The sequence below is a fragment of the Oryzias latipes genome, chromosome 13, assembly GCF_053564925.1.
Source record: "Oryzias latipes strain Hd-rR chromosome 13, Olatipes_Hd-rR_3.1".
NCBI lineage: Eukaryota > Metazoa > Chordata > Actinopteri > Beloniformes > Adrianichthyidae > Oryzias > Oryzias latipes.
Genome location: NC_136249.1, coordinates 11051005 through 11060509, shown reverse-complemented (window position 1 = coordinate 11060509; position 9505 = coordinate 11051005).

The window sequence follows — 9505 nt, the reverse complement described above, 5'->3', positions numbered from 1 at the left end:
GCACCTCTATCGGGAAAGGAAGCGTCCAGGGAATGACTGCATCGGGTTTCTCTGCTGTGGGAAGGCCTCATCTGCCACAAAGACACAGGGAAAAGTTCCTTTGCTTTGGGGGGCCATCAGGACAACATGCTTGCTGTCCACCGACCCCCCTGTCCACTGCCCCACTGTCCACTGCCCCAGAGCACTTCAAAGCCACCAGACAAGAACTAACTAGTCTTGCTCCAGTGTGGGGACCTGGTAACTCTTATTGGGGGGAGTAAGTGGATCTAGTAATGAACAGGTTTTTGTCTGAATCGCCCTTAGTCTGGCCCGTCTCCCAGGACCAGTTTGAGGTGGAACACCATCCAGCTACCGGCTCCAGGGATCATTCGGGCACGCAAACCCCTCCACCACGATAAGGTGGCGATTCAGGGAGGGGATATTTATCAGTCACTAGCCAATCACTAACAATTAGTGTGGGGAAACCGGAGGACTCGGAGAAAACCCACACGACTGCCAGGCTTTAATTTGGTTCATTATCTGTATAGTTTGGTGACTGATATTTATTTATTTATCTATTTATTTATTTATTATTTATTTATTTATTTATATATTTATTTTCTTATTTATTTACTTATTACTTATTATTTATTTATTTATTCATTCATTCATTTGTTTTTTTATTTCTTTGTTTATTGTTATTCTGGTATAAATATTATTATTCATGTATTATTATTATTTTATTGTTAATGTATTATTATTATTATTATTTTCATTTTTAATAATGTATTATTATTTTTATTATTATTCATGGTTTATTATTTTTAGTTTTTATTGTTTTATTGTTATTCATGTATTTTATTCTTTATTTTTAATGATTATTTTTGTTATCATGGCCCACAGTCACTGACTTCAAGGACCATATGGCTTTAACAGCCTGTAAAAATCTAATTCACAAAAAAAGTCTTTTTTAGAACCTAGGGAAAGCCGGAGCACCCGGAGAGAACCCCATGCACAAACAATTTATTCACATAGAGATTTGTGCAGAAAAAAAACACTTCCAGACAACTAACTATCCATCCATCCATCTTCTTCCACTCATGTGGGACGGGGTCGTGGGGGCAGCAGGCAGTGGGGCGCATAAATATGGTCTAGGACCTCCACTGATCAGGAGTTGAGCCACAACCGCTTTTGGTTGGAATTCTCAGCACGTGAGATATTTCCACTCACACACACATACACACTATATTTATTAAAACAAATTTTTTCTTTACTTTACGTCAAATTTACATTAAGCTCACACCCTGAACTGGAATTTATTTACGTCTTTTTCACTCAGTTCACGCCACACAATAGGCTATTAGCAGTCAGCAGTTAGAATGTTAATCAAGAAAATAATTTATAGACAACATTGTTTTGTATTTTTTTTTAAATCAGGACGGCCTAAATTATAATTATAATAATAATGGACTATATTAATTTGCACTTTTCCAGACGCTGAAAGTGCTTACAATGTGTCCATTATTCATTCACTCTTGGTGATGGTATCTACTGATGGGGCCACAGCTTTCCTGGGGCAGACTGACAGAGGTGTGGCTGCCAATTCGCGCCAACGGCCCCCCCTGACCATCACCGGGACATTCATACACACAAACAACAGCGGTTCCACACTGGAGGCAGGGAGGGTGAAGTGTCTTGCCCAAGGTTACTAGGGCGGATGACTGGGGTAGCAGGGATCAAGCCGCCGTCCCTGAGCCTGAGCCACTGCCACCCCATAATTAGCCTTCTTGAATGTCCTAGACCCTCCGGGTTCCTGGAACCCTCTTTGGTACGGCACCCTGATGGTTTCTGAGTGCAGCTCTTTGTTGGTGGAACCTGTTGGTGTTTTCTGTCATGGCAGGAGGTTCCTCCAACACAGGAACGGCAGCTCTGGCTGGAGCTCTTGGGGGCCTCAAAACAGCGTTGGGTGGTTGTTCTGCGTACTTTGAGGCTTTGTCTATCCTAGCTAAGTGTTCAGCCTTCTGCCTGAAGTCCTTATATTCCTGAGACAGCATCATGATCTCTTGCTTGAGGCTGTTGACTTCTCTCTCCAGAGCCTTTTTTTCATCTTTCAGAGAGGAGAACTGGAGAGTCATTTCAGAGTCTTTCTCAACTTTTTTCTGGATCTCCAAAAGCACTTCTTGTAGAACAGCATTTTGTTCTTGCTGAGCCTGGAGGCGATCAGTTTCCTCTTTGCACTTGTGTTCCAGAAGGTCAGCAGAAAAGCCATTGTCTCCACGGAAGCCTGCCTTTTCTTTGTAGAGCGCCACTCTTTGGGCCGTTAGCTTGGAGGTGAGCGCTTTCTTTTCGTCGATGGCGGTTTTCTGATTGGCTTTTATTGCAGCCAATTTGTCTTTTCCTTCAGCCAGGTTTTTCCGTTTCTCCTGAATTTCTTCCATTTCTTTGATGATATTTTGCTTTTCCTTTTCCCATTTCAGAACCTCAGATTTTGCTTTGAAATGTTGTTTTTCCAATTGGAAGACTTGTCCTTGCTCTTTTTTAAGGTTCTCCTGGAGGTCTTTGACTTCTTTAGAAATGTTTTCCTTTTGCTTTTCCAGATGAAGGGAATGTGTTTTTGCTTGGAAATACTCTTGTTTTCTTTTGGAGACTTGTTCCTGCTCCTTTTTAAGGTGGTCCCGTTTTTCCATGAGTTCAGAATTGGCTTGTTTCAGTCCCTGGAGGTCAGTGGTGACCTCGTGGAAGTGCTGAATCCATGGTTTAGCCTCCTCACACTGCAGAGTAAGATGAAGGATTTCAGAGTCCAGGATGGAGTTCTGCTCCTCCAGAAACTTGGTTTGGTCCAGGCTGGAGGCATAATGTTGTTTCAGTGCTGCCTCCTCCTCATGATGTCTCTGGAGGTCTTTCAGCTGGTTCTGAAGATCAAGGTTTTTCTCCTGCAGTGTTTGGAGGTGGTCTCTAGTCTCTTTCAGCAGCTTTTCTTGAGGTTCTAGAGCCACGATGGTGGTTTGGACCCTTTGAACCTCTTTCTGCAGCTCTTGGTTCTCCTGACTTAGAGCTTTGGCTGTGAGCTTGGTTTTCTTTAACTCACTGGACAACTCTTCAGGATCCCAGACTCTCATCTGGAGCTCCTGAAGATTTGCCTTGAGGTTGGCGTTGCTCTCAGTCAGGAGATGAATTTTTTGCTGCTGTTTCTTGCAACGGTCCTCCAGGGGTTTTTGGGCCTGGATTTTCTTGGTGACACGTTGCAAGTCTTTTTCCAGCTGCTTGGCAAGTTTGGAGGCTGATTTCTTTGCCTGGGAAAGTCCAGCGTAGGCTCCTCTGAGGCTTTTCTTGCCTTCCAGCTCAGCGGCGAGGGTTTGCAGCTGGCTGGTCATTGAAGTGATTTCCTGGATTTGAGTTTCTAGATCAGAGAGATTCTGTTTGAGGGAGCTCTCCTCAACCCCAGAGTCTCTGAGACGGCGTAAGAACATTTTCAGTGATTTTCTTTAGAGTTATGAAAATATTGAAAATGTCCTCGTCAAAAGTAAAATAGATGCAGTTTTTTGTGATATGAGAAAAAAAACTGCGTGTTCCTCAGTGGAAGTGGAAGACGCTTGACGGGAATGCAAGGCTTCTAGTAGCTGGGGAACAGAACGTGTGCTCACTGGTAAAACCAAACGGGCAATGAGAAAGAATGCTTTCTGGGGTCTATTTAAGGACTAAAGATGATGATGCGTACATGTCTGATGTCATGTAACTGTCTCTAAGCATGTGACATGTCTGATGTCACACTGATGTCATTTTTTGGCAAACTGCCACAAGCCCCCCCCCCCCCCCCCCCCACACCCCAGGCTCTAAGCATGTGACATGTCTGATGTCACAGTGATGTCATTTTTTGGCAAGCTCCCACCACCCCCCACCACCAACCCCCCCAGGCTCCAAGCATGTGACATGTCTGATGTCACAGTGATGTCATTTTTTGGCAAACCGTCACAAGACCCCCCCCCCACCCCCCAGGATCTAAGCATGTGGCATGTTTGATGTTTGAATTTCTGAATGCTGCTTTGAGGCGTCCTCTACAGGCTCCAGCCAGAGCTGCTGCAGATCACTTTCTTGCTCCAAAACCAAATCAGTTCTTCTAACGTCAGAGAAAAGACCAGCAAGTTCCACCAACACGCAGAACTACAATAGAAACCATCAGGGGGCCGTACCAAGGAGGGTTCCTGGAACCGGCAGGTTAAGGGCCTTCCAAAAGGCTCATTTAGGCAACAGGCTGCCTAACAGACAGCCATTTTTAAAAACAAACATTTAAATATATTTGTTTAAAGAACCCCCAACTCAGGAATCCCTGAGATTATCTGTCTCCAATGAGTCCCAGTGTCTTTGTGGCTGAAAAAGGACTTCATGCAATCATTCGCTGGGTGCCTCCTTCCCAGAGAGAGGTGCATCTGTAACTACAACCTCTCCCCAGCCGGGCTGGTTTTGAAGAATGCCTCTTGGATGCTTTCTGTGCAGAGGTGTCAGTATCAAGGCCTGGATGAAGTCCACCCAGAGGTTGTGGAGCAGAATGTGAGGGAAGCATGTGCTCCTCACAGCTTCATCAGGTCCTCAGCACCACAGGAACCTGCAGGGAGTGAGGCTGTGGTAACTGAAGAGGAGCCGCTGCACGGCCTCAAATCGTTGCTGCCAACAACTCTTCCAGAGAGGCTCTCTGGCTGGGAGACTCCTTCATGATCCACTTTCCTGCAGAGGGAGCAGATCCATGGCAGAATCATGTTTCTGTCCTCCAAGGACCGACCCACAACGGCTCTTTTCAGAGCCACACACAAAACCTTGAAGATCTTGGTTTTCTCTTTTCACTGTTTATAGTCCTAACTTTTAAAGTAATATCCTAGTGTAGTAGTTGATAGTTCAAAAAGATTAAAACATGCAATATGCAATAAATCAATCGTTATCTATACTGCTTTTTTTCCAAAAATTTTTCTTTTCAAACTTTTTTGTGTGTGTGATTTTGCCATTTGACAGAGATAATCTGCAGATTCTTTCATCAGATTGAAAAACGTAGTTTCTCTTCACGTGTGGAAATGTGGAGAAGAGTTTTCTCAAAGATACTCAGATGAATCTTTATTTACAAGCCTTAACCAACTACAGGAGCCAGAGTTCAACCCCTCCCACTGCAGCAGATCAGCAGAAGAAGAATTGAACAGATTCTTTGTCCATTTAGAAACATCCCTTCAACTACAGCCACCACACCCCTACAGCACCAACACCAATGCTTTACTCATCCTCCAGGATTATGAGGTGACAGGAAGCCTGAGAGCTACGAAACCTGGAAAGCTGCAGGACCAGACGGCATCCCGGGCTGGACTTTTGATGTTATCAACAGTCACTAAACCGTTTAACCTCTCTTTGTCCATTGCCTGTGTTCCAAACTTTGTCTTTGAATTGTAACTACACACTTATGTGCAGCAGAAGATAAGAAAATAAGCTTTAAGCTTAATCCAATCATAAACCACTCTGACAGTAGATTAAACCTTTTACCATCATTTTGCTGTCATCTGACCTGTTAGAAATCTGAACATAAATCACTAAACTTAGTGAACTAGAACAAATTAACCAAAACAGACTCATTATTTAATTAAAAATATTAATAATTCTCTACAAAGCCAAAAAGCAGCAATAGGAGAATCCTATGAGGACCAGAGCTGGAGACCAGAGCTTTTACTGATAGAGAAAATCTAAAACTTTTTGTGCATGAAATCCAGCATTTCTAGTCCTGCAGGTTGTTGCCAGATTTGATTTCTTTCTTTTGTTGTTCACTTTTTGGCACATGCAAAAAGTGAAGTTTTTGGATTGTGGGAGGAAACCAGAGTTCAGAAAATAAACTACAGAAACAGATGGAACTCAGAAAGTTCAAGTAAGAGTCTGAGATTTTCAGTCAAAGGTTTGAAGCATTGGGTCCTGTATGGATGGAGTGACTTTCTTAAAGCAATACTCGCTCTGACACGGGGTTAGAGTGAACTTCTACTAACTTAGTGTGTTTCATAACATTATTGACTCATGTTTTGTCATCACAGAGAGTTTTAAAACAGACACTGAATGGCCTTTTAGACCACAGCAGAGGAAAGCTGAGTTGAGTAGACACCCTGGGTTTTTCAAAGTTTCTTTTCTGTCACTGTTAGGGGTGTGATGATCAAGCAACTTAATCAAATTAATTTTTGTTCCAACTATCCAACCAGAATGAATTGAACAATGCCATCATAAAATCTGAATTTTAAAATGTAAATCGTGTCAGCAACCACAAATATGAACTGAATCGTTGAAATGAGTTGTTCCATCCCGATTCACTGTTATACTCTGAAAGACCAGCTAGAAATATAGAAATACAATATTTTACTGTTTATGAATTATTCATGTATTTTAATATTCTCTTTTATAATTACAACTATTGTTTTTGTCAGAAAATAACCGTAAATTTGGTTGGTTTTACTTATTTTACATTTAAACATGTTTAATTTAGATTTTATTCAACCTAAAATTTAAATTATAATGAAAAAACTTAAAAGTGAAATATTAGATGACTTAAAGACATTTTTCTTTGATTAAAAAATAAAACAAAACTGCAGTTCTTCTGATTTATCATGAGAAAGGGGGAACTCCCCTCGCAATGGCCTTCAGACCATAGAGCCCAGTATGTTTAGCACGTCACCCTAACCATGACCCCGAGGTTGCCAGTGGCCACAAAAGAAACCCAATCAACCTTTTTTGTGCCTCATTCCATTAATGCAAACAATCCATTTTTTAAGAAATCAAAAGTCAGAAAATAAAATAAAATTCAGAGATAGTAGATTTACGATTCAGTCAAGCATAAAACTAATCTAAAACCTTAAAGTGACCATAAGACATAAAAATCGAATTCAAATTTACGATTCTAGGAAAAGAAATGGTTCTAATGTTAAAATTGAATTTGGTTTGAATCAAGTTTGTGAACACCAATACATTCACAACCAAATTGGATCTTGTGGTTTTTAAAACTTTGCATTTTGCGCACTAAACACAAATATATAAATAAGTAATTTTTGTTACATATTGTTTGAAAATGTTTTGATTTATTTGCATGGATGTTTTGAAAGTTTTTTTTTTTAGTGTAATCAATATAACAAGATAATTTGTAGATATTAGTTCAGAATGAAGAACACTCTAGTTATAAACAAGTATTATTTTGGACTTTTCTTTTGTGGCCTGAACTAAAATTGGGCTTGTTTGCTGCTCTGAACGTCATTGGTCATGACAAATATTTAATAACAAAATTCAATGAAAAATTGAGGTTGACTGTCTTTTTGTTGATGAACAGAAAAGAGTCTTCCTCACTGGCCATGATCAGCCAACGCCACAGTGTTTGTCATAATCTAACCACTAGATGGCATCAAAAGCCTGATTTTTATTGCTCTGAATTTTCTCTCCTAAGGGAAACTTTAGTCTGTCTTTGGCAGCATGGAGAAAATGAGCAGTCATTTTTCATGTCCTTGACAGACTCGAGCCCCACGCACCTGATGGAGATGCAGGTGTTTCACCTACAGGATTTCAGAGCTCATGCTCTGCACCCAAACACAATTGCCACAATGTGATTCCACCAGAGAAGAAAATGTTAGGAACATGCTGAGTATTGGACCTCTGAAGGTTCACCTCACCAGTACGGATCCTGTGCAAAATCTAACTAAAGTAGATGATGATAATTCTTTCCTTTCCCCCGACTACCCGTCTGTGTTCATGAAAGAATTCAAAGCATTGCCATGCTCCTGGTTTTCTGCTTTAAGGCACAGCCAGACAAAACCAACGCTTTGTTGTGTATGGCTCTAAAAAGATAAACGTTTGTGACTTATAACAAACCACTTACACAGTCAACAATGAATGTTATGTTCCAACCCGCAAGAGGCAGCTGACTATGAAATCACACTTTCCATAGCATTCATTACTTTCCAAGGAGCTGAGAAATCCCCAGAAGGCGGAAGAGTCTTCCTGCTTTATCTCTGAATCAGTGAACGGCCTTCGATCATGAGCCGCACTCTGCAGCACAGAAAACATCTGCTGGTCCGCTTGTTCGACAGTGGCAGCGCTCTGCTGGGAATTCGTCTGGGATCCTCTGGTGATCTTTGATTAATCTTCTGGTGATCCTTTGGTGATCATCGTTTGAGCCGATGTTGATCCGATGGTGATCCTCTGGTAATCATCTTGTAATCCTTTGGCAATTCTTTGGTTGATCCTCTGGTGATCATCTTTTGATCCTTTGGTGATCCTCTGGTGATCCTTTGGTTGATCCTCTGGTGATCATCTTTTGATCCTTTGGTGATCCTCTGGTTGATCCTCTCGTGATCATCTTTTGATCCTCTGGTGATCTTCTGGCAATTCTTTCATCATACACTACCTGAGCTGGCCCTAACATCAGATGGAGAATAAAAAAGGACTAAAAAAAGTCAAATGTACACCTTGAAATCTTTTGAATCACAAATTGAATCCTTATAAAAGAGGTACGCTGTGTATTTAAACAAATACTTAATGTACTTAATACTCTTGTTTAGCTAGTGTCTTTAATTTGTGCTATCCTAGGCACTTTACCATTGGGAGTTGGGTCATCTAGACCCACTAGACAGTGCTCTGAACCTTTTTTCTTCAATGATTTGTGATCTTCACTGGTGTCCATGGATTACATGAAATCTTTCCACCTTTGTCATGGTAGGAATAACACGTCAATGTAAGGGTGGGGTCATCTAAGATAGCACAAGGATTAAAAAGCCTGGCAGGGACTGGATTCCATAAAAACATACAAGCCTCGATAAATCATTGGTGTGAAAGATCCCTTTTGTTCGTTAAAGTGAGATATTTCCTCACCTCAGTTCTGCTGTACTAAGAACACAGTTCAACAAAAAGCCGAGTTCCATCCATCTACAAGTTACCTTTAGGTTTATCAAACAGCAGTTCAACTCGTTCTTGCACTTAAGACTTTTGACAAAAATATTGAAGTAGTTTGAAGGAAATACAGATTTTTTTCTGGCTTCTTTTGTTTATAAGCAGCATATCTGAAATGTTTTCTCTGATTTTGTTTGAAGATGGAGAACCTTAAAACCAAATAGAAAACAGACTAATTAGAATCTAAGAGAAGAAAAAAAAAAACAACCTTTTTGGCTCATTTTCACACAAAACCCTGTTGTACTTGATCATTTTTATTATATTACAGGATGATGTTTTCATTTTTTAGAATTATATGAAGAACATATTGATGGTCTGTAAATTTCTCAATGCAAAAGATATGCAACTCTAACAAACTTTTTACTAAATATGTTAGATGCAATGTTAACCCTTGAGTTATCTTAGATGACCCCACCCTGACATTGACCTGTTCTCCCTACTATGACAAAGGTGGATAAAGGTGGAAAGATTTCATGTAATCCATGGACACCAGTGAAGATCACAAATCATTGAAGAAAAAAGGTTCGGAGCACTGTTTAGTGGGTCTAGATGACCCAACTCCCAATGGTAAAGTGCCTAG